Source organism: Mustela lutreola, chromosome 3, assembly GCF_030435805.1.
Source record: "Mustela lutreola isolate mMusLut2 chromosome 3, mMusLut2.pri, whole genome shotgun sequence".
NCBI lineage: Eukaryota > Metazoa > Chordata > Mammalia > Carnivora > Mustelidae > Mustela > Mustela lutreola.
Genome location: NC_081292.1, coordinates 2,111,314 through 2,126,965, shown reverse-complemented (window position 1 = coordinate 2,126,965; position 15,652 = coordinate 2,111,314).

Sequence of the window (15,652 nt, the reverse complement as noted above, 5' to 3'; positions counted from 1 at the left end):
TGCTGTAGCTCCTTGTGCCAGGCCCTCTGCCCGGGCTGGAGTGGCCCTCGTCTCCGTCGGCAAGACATGGACAGGCCTGTGAAAGCAACCTGCCACGGGGCTCCACGCGGGGCAGAGCATAGCTTAGGAGAGAGAGACGGGGAGGGACATGGCCTCCCGGCTGTGCGGGTCATGGCCTGTGCTCGGCTTTCGGTCCCTTTGACCTTCATGACCAGCATCGGATGCAGGCACGGCCCTTCTCCTTCAAGGAATGAATACACGAGAGCCTGGAGAAGTTTGGAGGCTTCTGCAAAGCTGCGCAGGCTAGAACAAGAACTCAAACCAGGCCAGTCTGACCTCCAAACCAGCCCCTGAAGGCCGTGAGGACGCTGGAAGGACAGAGCCGTCACGTGATGTCGGGGACCCTCGGAGCCTCATGAGCTCCCTCACCTCACCTGCTTCTCCTCACAGCCGCCCCTGGATCTTCCGACACGGGAGGCTCCCGAGCTGGGAGAGGCCGGCGTGTCCGCACACGGGGACTCCCATCTCTCTGGGAACAACAAAGCCAGTGCCATGGGGCGCATACACAGTTGGTCATGATGGAGACTGAAAACGTGTCTGTTGTCTCCGCTCTAGAATGCTGCCCAATTAGTCTTCATTTTCTCTGAACTTGGTCCAGGCAGCCTGGGTAAACACAGCCCAGATGATTTCTACTGAAATTATCCAAGTAATTGCTCTTGGTTTTGCTTTCTACATAAAACTGTGTTCGCTGGACCCCGAGAGTATGCTCAGGACCAAACTAGGTTGTGTGAAATTGAAAATACGGGACAAAGCAGACCATGGAAGCGCGTACGCTGGTTATGGGGAAAGGTCAGTTACAGGAAGCTGATGCCCTTCACTCACAGAGTCCGTCACGCCAGACCAGCCCCGCAGAAGACGGCCGTGAGCGCGAGACCAGAGGCAGGATAAACCGCCGCTGGAAGGCGCTGGGGTAGGACAACGGCCACAATCCTCCTGTCCCTGAGAGGAGGGGACAGAGATGAGGTAAAGCTGCTCCCCCGGGGACATGTGTGATTTGCTGGGCTGGACGGGGAGTCCAAGCACAGAGTCACGTAAGGGCGTCTTGTGGGTCTGGAAGGACCAGAGAGGAGTTCAGGACTTCCCAGGCAGTCAGCTCTGGAGGGGACAAGGTCCCCGAGGAAAGAGAAGCTCACAGAAGTGAGCCACCATTTTGAACAAGTGGTTCCCTTGGGGAATTTGCCAAATCCCAAGCCTCACAGGGTTGTAAGAGGCACAAAGCAGCGGCTCAGGGCCAGGAAGCCAAGAAAAGCGTAGAAGGAAAAACTGGAAAGATAGAGCTTTCCAAGCACCCTGTGCTTTCAGGAGAGGCCCCCACAATGCAGACCGGGGGCAAAGGCCAACAGTACAAGCCTTCTGCAACCCCTGAGACCCGGTCTCACCCCTGGAGTGGCCCCCCCAGCCCATGGCCCCAAGCTCCATGGAGAAGCCATGACCGAGGCCCCTGCTAGGTGTAGACATCCACAGAGGGGCCACGGCCGCCAGCCCCGCACGCTGCCCGCAGCCACCCACGAGCTCTGAACTCAGGAGGAAAGGTCTGAAGTGGGAGCATCATAACTCAGGAAGGGAAATAGAGTAACGAAGAGAAAGCATGTGGGGATAATCCTGAAAACGGTGCTCTTCGTACGTACAGACATAAGACAAGGTCAGCCCAACTTCCCCAAACCGCAGGACAACTCGGATTGGACTAAGTGTTTCGTCGTAACAGTTGTAAATCTTAGAGAAAATATATAAACAACTTCTCTTATGAAAGTACATAAATAAGTAAAGCCCACACACGAAGCTTCGTTTCCTTTCCGTACGGAGAGCAATCTGAAAAGGAAATCACAGGGACAATCCCGCTTTCAACAGCATCGAAGAATAAACACTTGGGGATGGACAGATGAGGAGGAGAAAGATGGGTACAGTGGAAAGGTGAAAACCCTGCCCAACGGGATGAGGGAAGATCCAAATGAGTGTAGACACACCCGTGTAGACACATGGGCCACAAGTCTTACTATGGCCAAAATGTCAGTATTATCCAAAGTGATCTACAGATCCCATGCAAAGCCTATCAAAATCCCAGTGACTTTTTTTTGCAGAAATAGGAGAGCCCATCCCAGAGTTCATACAGAATCTGAAAGGACCTCAAACAGCCGAAATAATCCTGAAAATGAAGAACAAAATGCACTTCCTGATTTCAAATCTTACTGTGAAGCTACAGTAATCAAAATGGTGTGGTCTGGGCATAAAGGCAGACATATAGACCAACAGGATGGGTCCATGGCAATTATTAAATCCAGGGAAAATACAAAAACCACTGCTGGAAGGCTTTGGAGAGGCATCAGAAACAGAAAGCGATGTGCCACGACCCATAAGTAAGGGAATCAGTCCGGTCAGGCTTGATGTCCCTCTGGCTTTTCTCCTGAGGGACTGAATGCCCAGTCTTCAAAGCACAATCGAGCTAGACCTCGAGAGGAAATCCGCAGTCTTATTGCTAGGAAGTCAGACATCAACATTTAGGACTGACAAGGAGGCTAGATATTGAAAGAGAAAAATCCTGGGTTGGAGGATGATACCCCAAATCTGTATGCAAAGTCCTATCCAATCCTTGGCTCCCACACTGCCTGTGGAAGGAGCTTTCCCCAAAGCACAGCCAGGAGACCGAGCGGGCCGAGTGCCCAGGGCCGGAGAAGCGCGGTCAGAGGGCCTTGATGAGCACCTTGGGCACTTGCCTGGGACCCCAGCAGGGGCTTGGGGTTCAGACCCGTGTCTTAGACTGACGTCTGCGCCCCACAGCACAACCACGGCCCCAAGATGATATACCAGTAATTTAATTACCTTCCAGAACAAAATTTAACACTCTTAGACAAGATAACAGAATCTGGAGAATGTATGACTCCCGGTCCACAGTGTCCATTACGAAAACGAACAGGGACCACGGAACGGGGGAGGTGTTGCCTAAGGGCACACACCTGGAGCTGGTAGATGAGTAGTCTTGGAGCGCTAATGCAGAGCACAGGGGTCACAGTCAATGATAATGTATCCTAAGCTTCTGAGTTGCTAAGAGACTGGATCTTAATTTTTCCCAGCAGGAAAAAGAAATGATAATTATGTGACACGATAGAGGTGTTAGCTAATGCTACGGTAGTAATCACGTCGCAGTGTACAGATGCATCAAACCAGAGAGCTGCACACCTTCCACAGACACAGAGTTACGTGTTAATTATATTTCAGTTAAAAGAAAACAAAAGAGATCAACATGACATGAAGCAGGAATCTGTCGTACAAGGTCAAAAGGAAGAAAACGGTTAATAAAAACAGATCTGCACGTGGTCCATACGTTGAAATTAGAAGGCAAAAGCTTTAAAATGTCTGCGATAACTGGTTTTTTAAATTATTATATATATATATTTTTTATTTACTCATACATTGACGGACACAGGTTGCTTCCATAGCTTGGCTACATAACACATGGCAGTGAACTTCGGGGTTCATATATCTTTTCAAATTTGGCATTTTTGTGTGTATGGGTAGACAGACAGAAGTGGATTTACACGGTCATGGGGTATTTCTCGTTTTAATTTTTTGAGGCGCCTCCGTACCTTTTTCCACAGGAGTTCCACCGTGGCTGTTCCCACCAGCCCTGAACGGCGGTCCCTGCCTCCACAGCCTCACCCCAACGTGTTATTTCTTGTCTTTCCGGCCCTCGCCAAAATGAGTGATAACGCACTGCGGCTTCGATTTGCATCTCCCTGATGATGAGCGTCTGTGATAACCGCTCCCGTACCTGTAGGTGAAAGTGGACATGGGGAGGGAAGAGGCTGGGAAACTTTAGGAGAGCTCTCAAAGCTCTAGAAGCCGATGGAAAACTCACCCGACTCCGAAGAAAAGCAGGGCACGTCCAGTAAACTTGAGGACAGGTTTATTTATTTATTTTTTTAAGATTTTATTTATTTATTTGACAGACAGAGATCACAAGTAGGCAGAGAGGCAGGCAGAGAGAGGAGGGGGGGAAGCAGGCTCCCCGCTGAGCAGAGAGCCCGATGCGGGGCTCGATCCCAGGACCCTGAGATCATGACCTGAGCCGAAGGCAGCGGCTTAACCCACTGAGCCACCCAGGCGCCCCGAGGACAGGTTTCTGTTTTGAATTTTGCTGTTGTCGTTCAGAATTGCTGTGGACGTGAGTACCTGCGAGCATGGAGAAAGTGAGGCACAATAAAAAACGGAGCAGCATTTACCTACGGGACAGCAGGAAGTGACGCAGCCAGCGTGACTGAGAAGGGGAGGAAACATTGAGTCTATAGAATCTGAAATTTCATCAATGTGATTAAAACCCTGGTCTATCACATCAAGAAACTCAGCAAAATAGAGCAAAATAAACACAAAGGAAAGGCCGTCGGGCGCGATCGGCGCATCGTAGCCCAACGCCGAGCTCTACAGCCAAAGGCAAGGTGGGGAAGGTGCGTGGACCGCGGAGGAGACTCTGGAAACACAGGCAAAGACAAAAATGCCAGCTGGTGTCTCAGCAGAAACACCAAGGCCATCTTTAAATGGTGACTGAGAATTCAATAACCAGGAAAATACGTTCCATGGTGGGGGTCAAAAGAAGACCTTTTTATGGAGACGAAGGCTGAGTGTCTCCATCAAGGCACCCCGGAAGCCAGACAGAGGAAGTCTCCTGCAGCGACAGGAAAGGAGGTAATCCTGCAGGGGGTCAGCATGTAGGTACCTAAGATGACTTTTCCCTTAAATTCTTGAAAAGTCAGGTGACAAATAGTAAGGAAAAGAGACGACAGGATTAGGGTATTCCCCCTTTGCAACTGCACATGAATTCGTGGGCACAGGCGTTAAAAATCTGTGGCTGCTCACATAGCAAAGGGAGATACAATCAGCAATCCCACGCCTCCGTCAGTCTGGCCAAAGACCAAATAATGTCTTCAGAAAGGGATTAAGCCCGCGTCTGACCCAGGATCTGGATCTAGCAGTCAAAATGCAGAAAGTACAAAGGGCAGAGGAACGTGCTGGGGTTGCTATCAGCGAAGTCCAGACAGGGAGAGTCTGGAAGGCAGGGGAATCAGGCTGCCCTGAGGATTGTGGCAGGGAATCAGGAAAACAGGAGGGACTTATGGAATAAAAGAAATGGAGAGGGCATGTCACATTTTAAAAATTGGGCAAGGCTATGCTGTAACATCCAGGGACTCAGCCTGTGAATCAGAAAGCTCTTTCCTATGAAAGATGTCATCACTATGAAAATCAGAGTAGCGGTTCCCTGCAGGGCTGTGTGTGTGGAGGGAGAGGGATGCTCGGCTGAGGCGAGGCTGGGGGTGGGGCTCCCTGCTGCGGACCGTGTTCCATTTCTCACCCTGGCAGTGGTGACCAGAACGCTTGCCCGGGAAACGTAAGCTACACGTTTCTTTGTGTCCTGGTCTGTATCTGTATTTTGTCTAACAATGAAAAGGTTTTTACAAGGTTAAGGTGACACTTCATGGGGGGCCTGGGTGGCTTAGTCATTAAGCATCTGCCATTGGCTCAGGTCATGGTCTGGGGTCCTGGGATCGAGACCCGCATCAGGCTCCCTGCTCAGCGGGGACCCTGCTTCCCCCTCTCCACTCCCCTTCTTGTGTTCCTTCTCTTGCTGTCTCTCTGCCAAATAAATAAATAAAATCTATTTTAAAAATATTAAGGTGACATTTTAAAGCAAAAATGATAACAATTGGGTGTCGGTTTGAAGGACCGACTTACTAGGAGTAAAATGGCGCGCGTGTGGGGTCGGCGCAGGCTGAGGGAAGAAAGGGCATTAGAAGGGGTCCCAGGGCTCACCCAGGGCAGGGGACGTCGGGCATATTTCTCATCCCAACAGTCAGCCTGCGAGAGCTCACGGTTATCCAGAAATCTGGCCTCAGTCACGGGGAATAATTACTTCTAGACCAGATGGGACTGACGGGTCCAGACCAACAAAACAGAAAACCCGAGGGGATGAAACGATTTCCGAGTAATGCAACAGGATCCCAGAACAAAGCTCAAACATGCTTGTAGGGACACAAGAAGATCCGGCACCGACAGGTGAAACCCACAGTGCGACAGAGAGAAGACTGGACACGGCGACCGACGCTGTGGCCATGTGGGAGCACCAAACGGGGCCTCCGGGGCGTCAACTGCTTCGTCGCGCGAGGTCGGAAGAGGGACCTGGACGGCTGAGAAGACAAACCTGAGACGGTATCTGTCAAAAGATAGATTAAACCAAATATTATCAATAATCAAGTGCTCCCAACACCCCAGTAAAGGCAGAGGCTTTCGGATTCGATGAGCAGACCCGAGCTCGTGCTGCCTGCAGCAAGTGGTCCGGCGAGGAGGCTGGGGAAGGATGCGCGCATGACGGACAGCCGCGTGCCGCGCCGGCGTCCGTCTGAGCGAGCGGGCTGCCGGGTCAGACGGAGTAGATTTCGGAGCAAAGAGCGTCGCCAGAGATTTAAAAGCTCATTTCAAATGACGAAGGGAAGGGTCGGCTCATCAGAACTTAACAACCTTGTGTGTTTATGCACTTAATAACAGACATCCAGAGCGCACGGAGCAGAAATCACTAGAAACGCAGGGAAAACAGACAAATCCGCAAGAACAGAGCGATTTCAACCCCCGTCTTTCCACTGCAGGTGGAACAGGCACACGTAGCCAGGCAGGGCTCAGAGGACGAGGACAGGCTGTTCACCGACGTGGCCTGAGTGAGATTTGTCACACACGCTCTCTCTGAGCGCATGTGGAACGTTCACCAGGACAGACCAATTCCGGGCCGTTGAAACAAGATCTCGATGCATTAAGACGAATCAGGTTGTATAAAGTATGTGCTGTGACCACAATGAACTTAAATGAGAAATCGATAGTAAAAAGATTTCTGGAAAGTGTCCAAATATTTGGAAGTCAAATAACGCACTTGCAAATAACCCATTGCATCAGCAAAGAAACCCAAAGGGAAATTAGGAAGTATTTGGAACTGAATGAAAGCTAGAACAGAACACATCAGAATTTGTAAAATGCCACTGAAATGCTAGGAAGAGGGAGATTTATAGCTTACAGACCAACATTAGCAGAGGAGCGGGCTTTCCAGTCAAAGCTCACCGCTTTCACCCGGGAGAGCCAGCAGTTGAGCGCGGAGGAGATGGGAAGTAGGCAGAAGGCAGGCAGGAAGGCGAGGAGGAAGAGGTCCAGGAGGCCCATGGGACCAAACACCAATGTGCTCAGATTACTAAAATCGGCAAGCCTCTAACCAGACTGATCAGAAAAAGAGAGGAGACAATTACGGATACGCAAAGTGAGACAGAAGCCATCATTACAGATCTCGTGGACATTGAAGCACGGTGAAGAATGTGACCTTGACGCCCTAGATCTGACAACTCGAACAAAATTCAACAATTCTTTAAGTACACCAGTAACCAGAGTTGAGTTCTCGGAAGAGACAAAAACTGGCATCGCCCTTTATCACTTAAAAAAATATGAAGCTGCAGGTGAAAATACTCCCACAAAGAAAACACCATTTTGGACAAAGCGCCTCCGCCCTTCCGTGGACAACAACAGTCTTTTCAAGAAAGGGCGTGGACCACGGACACGCATGTGGGGGAAGCCGGCCCTCACCCAGCGCCCTTGGAAAGCTGTTTACAAACCACATCAGAACCCCCGCTCCGCGATTTCTGAGACATAAATGTGAAGACGGAGGCAGTAAAACTTCCGGAAAGTAACGAAGGGCACTTTCCTCATGACCCCGAGGCAGCCACTAACCATGAAAGAGAAGACGAATGCATTATACTTTGTTAGAATGAAGGACTTACGTCCATCAGGGGACTCCTACTCAGAATATATTTAAAAGAGAGCTTCTATAAATCAAGAGGAAAAAAACACAAACAACCCAATTTTTTTTTTTAAAAAACGGCACAAGTAGCTCGAACAGGAACTTTCCAGGGATGGTGTTGAACTGGACAATAAGCAAGTGTCCTCAATCTCCTTAGTTGTCAAGAAAATGTACATTAAAAATCACAAAATAGTACCACTGCACAGAATGGCCAAGTATTTTTTTAAGATTTTATTTATTTGGGGGGCCCCTGGGGGGCTCAGTCGTTAAGCTTCTGCCTTCAGCTCAGGTCATGATCCCAGGGTCCTGGGATCGAGCCCCAAATCAGGCTCTCTGCTCAGCGGGAGCCTGCTTCCTCCTCTCTCTCTGCTCCCCCTGCTTGTGTTCCTCTCGCTGTGTCTCTCTCTGTCAAATAAATAACATCTTTTTTAAAATGAATAAATAAATAAACAAATAAATGAGAGAAAGACAGAGAGCACGAGCGAGGGGCAGAGGATGCAGGAGAAGGAGAAGCTGATTCCCCGTTGAGCAGGGAGCCTGAGCCCAGGACCCCGGGATCACGCCCTGAGCCAAAGACAGACGCTTAACCACCCAGGTGCCCCGAGCATGGCCAAATTTTTAAATCCTAAATGTTGGCTAGGACGAGCAGTAACTAAAAATCCGTAGCCCATGGGAGGGTACATCAGAGCAAGCCCCGTGAAGAAGGGTTCGCCAGAGCCCACGACAGCTGAGCGCACGTCGTCTGGGACCAGACTGCCACTCCTGGATGTGCACCCACCAGAACCGGTGTGTGTTCATCGGCAGACGTGCGCGTGCAGATCTAGAGCAGATCTAATTATAATAACCGAAAGATAGAAATGATAATATTGTGCAGCTGGAGGCCGGCTAAGTAACTCTGTGTAGTCATGTGTGAGTAACACAGGGAAACAAGAAGGGCGTGTTGCTACTTACAGCAACATGGGTGACTCATTAACATAATTTCAGGAGGAAGAAGCCGGTGCAGAAGGCTACAGGGTATATGATTCAATTTATATGAAGATCTGAAGTTCTAACCTAGTATGTGACGCGGGCACGGTGGCTGCCCTTGGGCTGGTGATGGGAACAGAGCCTTCCAGGGCAGGAAGACTTCTATCTCTCCCCCTGCCTGGCGGCTACGTGGCTGAGTTCACTTCGTAAAGTCTCACCACCTGTTCGCTTAGGATTCACGCATTTTTTTCTGAATGTGTATCCCACTTACCTAAAATGCCCAGTAGTTGTGTGGAGTAGATGACCAGGGAGTCCAGTCTGGGCAGTGCTGGGGCCGCACCCAGGCCGGGTACCGCCGTCCCGAGAGGTGAGTTCAGATCGCAGCTCTTCGATCACCAGCCCCGCACCGTGGGGAGCCCCGCAAGCATCCTCAGTGTCAGGGGCCCCATCTTCCTGCCCTGCTGTGGGGCGGTTCGAGGGTTGCTAGACAGCCTTCAGTGTTGCCCCGAAGGCCGGCAGAGAGCAGACAGGCCATGGGAACGGGGCGCTGGGTGTTGGGGAACATGCGGGATCTGGGGCCACAGCAGGGGCTGCAGGTCAAGCTCTGCCCCTCACTCTGGTGACCTGGACCAGCTCCTCTGAGGCTTGATCCTTCTGTTTCCTCCTCTGTAAACCGAGGCTCTGGGGGTGAGAAGTAAGTTGGTTAGGATGTAGCCCGTGGCCTTGCCGTGTGTGTGTGTGTTCACAGCGTGTTGGTGGGTGTTCACAGCCTGTTGGTGGGTCCGGTTAGTGTCTGATGCCAAATCCGCAGAAGGAGAAGGCCGTGACAAGGGGCAGGCTTGTGGGAAGGTTCTCGGCAGTGGGCGTCGGGCCGACTTTCAAAGGACCCTTTCGGCTCCCTCTCCCCGACTCGGCTACCTAACGAGGACCCCCTGTGAGGGGATTCAGAGACCCATGCAGAGTTCAGCCCTAACTCTTCAGGGTTCCAGGAGGGGCTGAGACACACCCGGGGGGGGGGGGTCACTCCTTCTCTGCTCCCTGAGTACCTGGACGCACGGCCTCCCGCTCCCAGCCCGGACAGACGCTGGTGCCCGGAGAGAGCTTTCCTCCGTCGGACGGGACTGTCTGGGAGCAGACACTGCTCTCTCCCCGGGGTGGCCTCCCACCTCGCTGAGGACCCCTGAAGTGCGGGATGAGCCCACGCACGTGAGACCCCAACCGTTCAACTCTGCTTGGACACGGGGACCCTCCCCCGCCTTCCCCAGACTTCCTTCCTCCTCCCAACTTCGCAGCAGCTCGCAGGGGAGCTAATGGGCTCTTACATCCAACAGACTAATTATAGTTCAAAGAACCACGTGCGGATTCAAGCATTTTTCTTTTACCACGTCTCCTGATCTTTAGGAAGAACTAATTAAAAACTTTTTTTTTTTTTCTGCTGCTGCTTGTCTGACAGTTTTGCCAATTTGCAGTCTGACGTGCGGAGCTAATCAGAGAAGAAGGCCGTCAGCAGGTCCCCCGTCTGAGGTTCTGGGGCCCAGGGACGCCAGGAGGATGTGGTGCATCAGAGATAAATCAGCCCGTAGGGACAGATTCAGTGAACACTGTGGGGGCCCTCACTGCCAGGCAAGGTGCCAGCCAGAGACGGAAGGAGACTGACGTGGTCTAACTGGTGACGCCCAGCTTACCGTCTGCATGCAACGGGCACCTGCGTGGGTAAGTGTAACCAGCATCCCCTAGCCCCCACGAGAGACATGGGGACCCTCTGAATTTAAGGACCCAGACTCAGTCTCCCTAGCACCTCGCAGCGAACCCCATTTTCCACACGGAGAACCCAGCGCTCAGCGTTCAGGCGGCACACAGGACCCTCACGGCCAGAGAACAGAAGTAGAATTTGAATCTGCTCAAACCAAAGCTCTAGATCCACGACGTGACGCCCCACGGAGTCACAGGGCTGGGGAAGGGGACACAGACCCTTATCACAGGAGCCTCTGATGTGGTTCTTTCTGCTTGAGGATGCTGTCTTCTCCCTATAAATAGGGTACGCATACACACCCCTCCTCCCTCTCTGTGTGGGGTATGGGCACACACATGCACACATGCACACATGCACACACACACACACACGCATCCCTTCCATCTCTCCGTAAAGACGGATTCCGACCACAGTTGAGAAGTAGCAGGAGCGCGATCCCTTTTCATAGCGAGCATCTGCGCCTCATCCTTGGTTACCAGATTTACAGTGCTGCAGAGGGGTCAGAGCCCCTAAAACTCCCTCTTGCAGCGGACACTTGAGGCCCGACACTGTGCCCTCCGTCATCGACTCCTGTCGCGTCCCCCCTCCTGTCAGGACCCACATGCCCGCGGGAAGGGCTGTGCTGGGAAGCGAAGTCTGGCTCTGCTGTGCAGGGGTGCACAGCCAGGGGGCGGCGGTCTCAGGGACGGGTCTTGGTGACAGCAGTAATGTTCATGCACAGCATAATTTCCAGGAGAGCCAGTCTGTGCATCAGCCACTGAAGGAGCTTCTAAGAGCACAAAGGCACGTAAGGGCGGCCCTCGCCCTCAGAGAGTTTGTTCAAGAGAGGAGGCCGTCACACAGACCCAGCGATGACAGATGGTGTCGAATTCAGTTTGAGAAAGGGGAGCACAAAGGCCGACGCAGGAAGTCCTAAAGGATGGGTCAGAGCCGGGCAGGGAAAGAGAGGGAGAGAAGAGGTTCTTTGGGGAGAGGGATCGGCAGCCCCCTGAAGGCAAAGAGGCAGGGGACAGCTCAGCATGCCTGGGAGACGGCGGGCTGGGTGAGACGTGAGGCCGGAGAGCGCAGGATGAGCTGCTGCCGATATCCATGACTTTGATTTTCTTCTGGAAGCAGGAAAAACTGTGGGCAGTTACTGATGCTCGGGTACAGTTGGCTTCACTCCTTCAAGGCTGCGCTGGCTTGGTGGTGGGGGGTAAAATTCTTGGGAATAGAATGTGAGGCCTGCCTGGTGAGGGTTCCATCACTGTCATCGGGACGGGGACCGGTGGCAACCCTGACCAGAGTAGAGACAGCGGGTGGAGACAAGCAGACGGATTCCTTCCAGAGTTCAGAGGCAGATGGGACGGAAGTTGGTGAGGGGCTGCCGTGGGATGAGGGAGAAGGGAGGGCCCCGGGTTTCGATTTGGGTGGGAGGAGAGGAGTTTGGGATTCAGGATGAAGAACGGAGATGATGGTTGTTGGGGACCGGGTGGATGACATGAGCTGCGGAGTCGGTGAGCAACCCCGGGTCCCCGGGGTGAGGGACGCATCTCTGCAGTCAGTCCTTCCCGCACTCGCCCAGGCTCCGCCCTTTTCTTCCTCTGAATCGAGGTTTACTTTCGTCCCTTCCCTTTGGGTACTGCCTTCTGGCATAGTTAAGAAAGTCCTCAGGAGCGTCATAAATGCCCTTTCATTTTAGAAAACAACTGCTCTTTTTTGTGATTGGAATTCAGGAATAAAGCTAATGCTGCGTCTTCACCCCAGTGGGTGGGCAGGATTTGTGCAGACCTGGTTGGGAAGAGATTGATTTGGGTGATATTTGCTGGTATTAGGGCCAGGGACCCAAGAGTGTCTGAATCTCACCATGCCAACCTCCTCCTCAGTTCATTCCCCCAACAAGATTCTCAAGGATGATCCCACAGTGAGCCACGGCAAATCACTGACATTCGATGTTCTTGAACCACAAAAATGACAATTTCATGGAGTGCGGCCTAATATATGCAAGGAAACAAAGTGTTATTTTATAATTAACTGAGGCCACTGCAGATTCTCTGGTGAAAGGTAGACGTAGAACATCACGTAGGGCCGCATGCTGATGCCAGGCTCCTTTTCCCTGTAAGCCCTTGGGACCTCAACCCTCTCTGTCCAGCCACATGGCACAGAATGCTTGCAAAGAGAGGGAGTTGATCAGATGACCTTCAACCCATGTTAGACCCAACCCTAAGAAGTGGAGACCTATGAGGGACGTTTTGTGAGAAACGAGAGGAAGTTACGAAGAGGTGGGATGGTGGTAATCCATCCTTTTCCTTATAATCAGTCAATTATTGGTGCCATATAATGAGGAGTTCTGGTAATTAGTGGAATCCTTGCAACATAGGTGTTGAAAGAACCTTGATCTAGAATGAGGATCCCTGATTTATCAGGGCCGTGCGCACACACATGCACACACACACATGCACACCACTGCACACAGAGAAATGGCCACTGAGACCTTGGTAAGAAGCAGCTCTGGTGCAGCAGCCCCATTTACAAGTTAGCTCTACCTGTCTGAGCTCATCTGGATCCATTAAGAAATGAGTGCCAGGAGGGGGTTAGATGTGCAGGACATTTACTGGGGAAACATCTGTGGGATCAAGGGTGGGCTAGAGAAGGTGAAGGCACACAGACACCTCGGCTCTTTTGTACATTTGTTGCCTATTAAAAAAGGGGGGAGCAGAAGGATTGGACGCCTTGTTGCAAACACAGCTGTGGGTTCAGAAGGGAAACTGCTGGGTCCGTCAGTCACGCTTCCTACAGCAGGACATCTGAGCCGCCGTCTTATGGCCAGCACCCCATCTTCCCTGGAGAAGTTCCACTGGTCACCACAGAGGATGTGAATGACTGCACTGAAGGAAAGTAGTTCCACTGGGGGAAAGCTATTGATGACATTTAATGTGGGAGTGGACTGAGGACATTTTCACTTTATGAAATGAAGTGAATTTGAGATGAATTTGAGACTTTGCATGAAGCTCCTTCCATGATACCTGTCATTAACACAAGATGGAGCCTCCCCAAGTTTCTTCTGGTTGCACGAACTGACCCCTGTCTTTGTCCTGTGCCCTGCCGACCTCAGGAAAGCCATTAAGGAAGGGGATGGGAGTAGCGATCTTCCACGGGGGTAGTAAGGTCATGACGCACACAAGGGCATGGAGACAGACCTGGATTCTAATCCATCTCAGTGCCTCCCCCTCACTGGCTGTCTACACCCACACACACTGAACTCCCCTGAACCGCACAGAAAGGATGGGGTTCCAAGCACTCACCTCTCAGTGTGGCCATGGTAACCACAGGAGATGACCTGCAAGTGCTGCCCAGAGCTGTGCCTGGCATGTCATGGCCTCTACGTGGAGAGCTAACCCCTTCAGTCCTCCCATTCCCTCCAGTATCGATGACATCCAATAAATTATGTGATGTTCATGATTTAATGGGTGATAAAATAGCAATTAAATATACAGACTGATGTAGTTAAATGCCAAACCGTAAATCGTGTGCTGAACACCCCCTCCGGGCACACGAGTGTGGAGTGTGATCTTGGCCGGAGCCAAGCAGCGTTCAGCGCCATGGACAGCACCCCGGGTGCCAGGTGACAGACCATGTTCAGCACCACGGACAGCACCCCGGGTGCCAGGTGACAGACTACGTTCAGCACCACGGACAGCACCCCAGGTGCCCCAGACTTTGGGGTGTGTCCCGCCCGGGCTCAGGGCAGGCCTGCATGTACCGCAGTGGACCACTGTCTGCCTGTTTCTTGGGGTCACCAGACCATATCTTGCCTCTATCCCCCCGTCATCAGATTTCTGCACTCGACTGAATCACAGGATTCTGTTACGAATGTCTCTCATACACATGAAATGGGTGTGTGAGTGTGGAATGCACAGACACACCTGTGTGTGCGCGCAGAGATCAGCCCTCCCCCCATGTGCAGTGCACCCCTCGTCGATCCTCTCCATCGGTTCCCACTTTTCCTCCCTCCGTTGCCCCCTGAATCCCTGCAAAATTTTCTCCCACCCTTCGACCAAAACAGCGCCTGTGGTGTCTTCACGTTGCTAGACGCAAGGGTCACGGGGCGCCCCCCGCGTCCTGCACCCTGCTGCGTGCAAGGGGCCTCCTCCCACCGTTCTGCGCACCCTCCCCGCCTGGCTCGCGCGGACGTCCTCTCCTGTTCTGCTGGGCCCTCTTCCGCGGTGCTTTCCCTCTGCTGCTTTCCCTGTGCTGACCTGCCTCTTGGTATTGGAGTTCTCCTGGGATTCACCACCAGGTCAGCTCTTTGCTCCAAACCCACTTCCAAAGTGAAACCATTCCCCAGCCTGATTTTTTTTCCTCTGAGTGCGATTCCTAGGTCCAAATGTCTAACACGTAAATGTCTTAAAGTCAGTCAAACTTAACATGACCGTAACCAGCATCGCGTCTCCATCCCAAAAATATCTGCTCTCCTGCATTCTTCCCCATCTTAGTAAAGGACAGCTACTTCCAACATTTTCTTATGTGAAACAGCTTAGAGACGGTTTTGATTTCTCTCTTTATATCACACCTTACATCTAACTCGGAAGAAAATGCCTTACTTTGAAGATCTATCAGAAGTGTCCAATCACTGCCCGTTACCCGTCTGCTGGCACATTTGTGCCTCCACCGTCATTTCACCGGGGTCATGGCCTTGTTTCCCTCCCCCTCCCCCTCCCAGCTCCTTCCCTCGCCCGTCCCCTCTGTTGCCTCCCCCCCCCCCCAGTTTGCTGTCTACATAGAGCCTAAGACGATCCTGCTAACGTACAAGTCATGTCTCCTTTCGCTCTGTTCAAACCCTCCAGGGGCTTCCCTTTCACTCAGAATAAGATCCCAAGTCCTTACAATGGCCTAGAAAGTTCTCCCTGGTCTGAAGTACCTTCTCACACACACACAGTTTCTCTAAAACCCTATCCTATCCTTCTTTCTATTGCCTTCTCCTCTCCAACCACACCCCCACCCTGGGGTCTTTTCTTTGCTGCCCTCTATCTCGAATGCCCTTCTCCTGACACAGCCATGGCTCCCTCGTCATC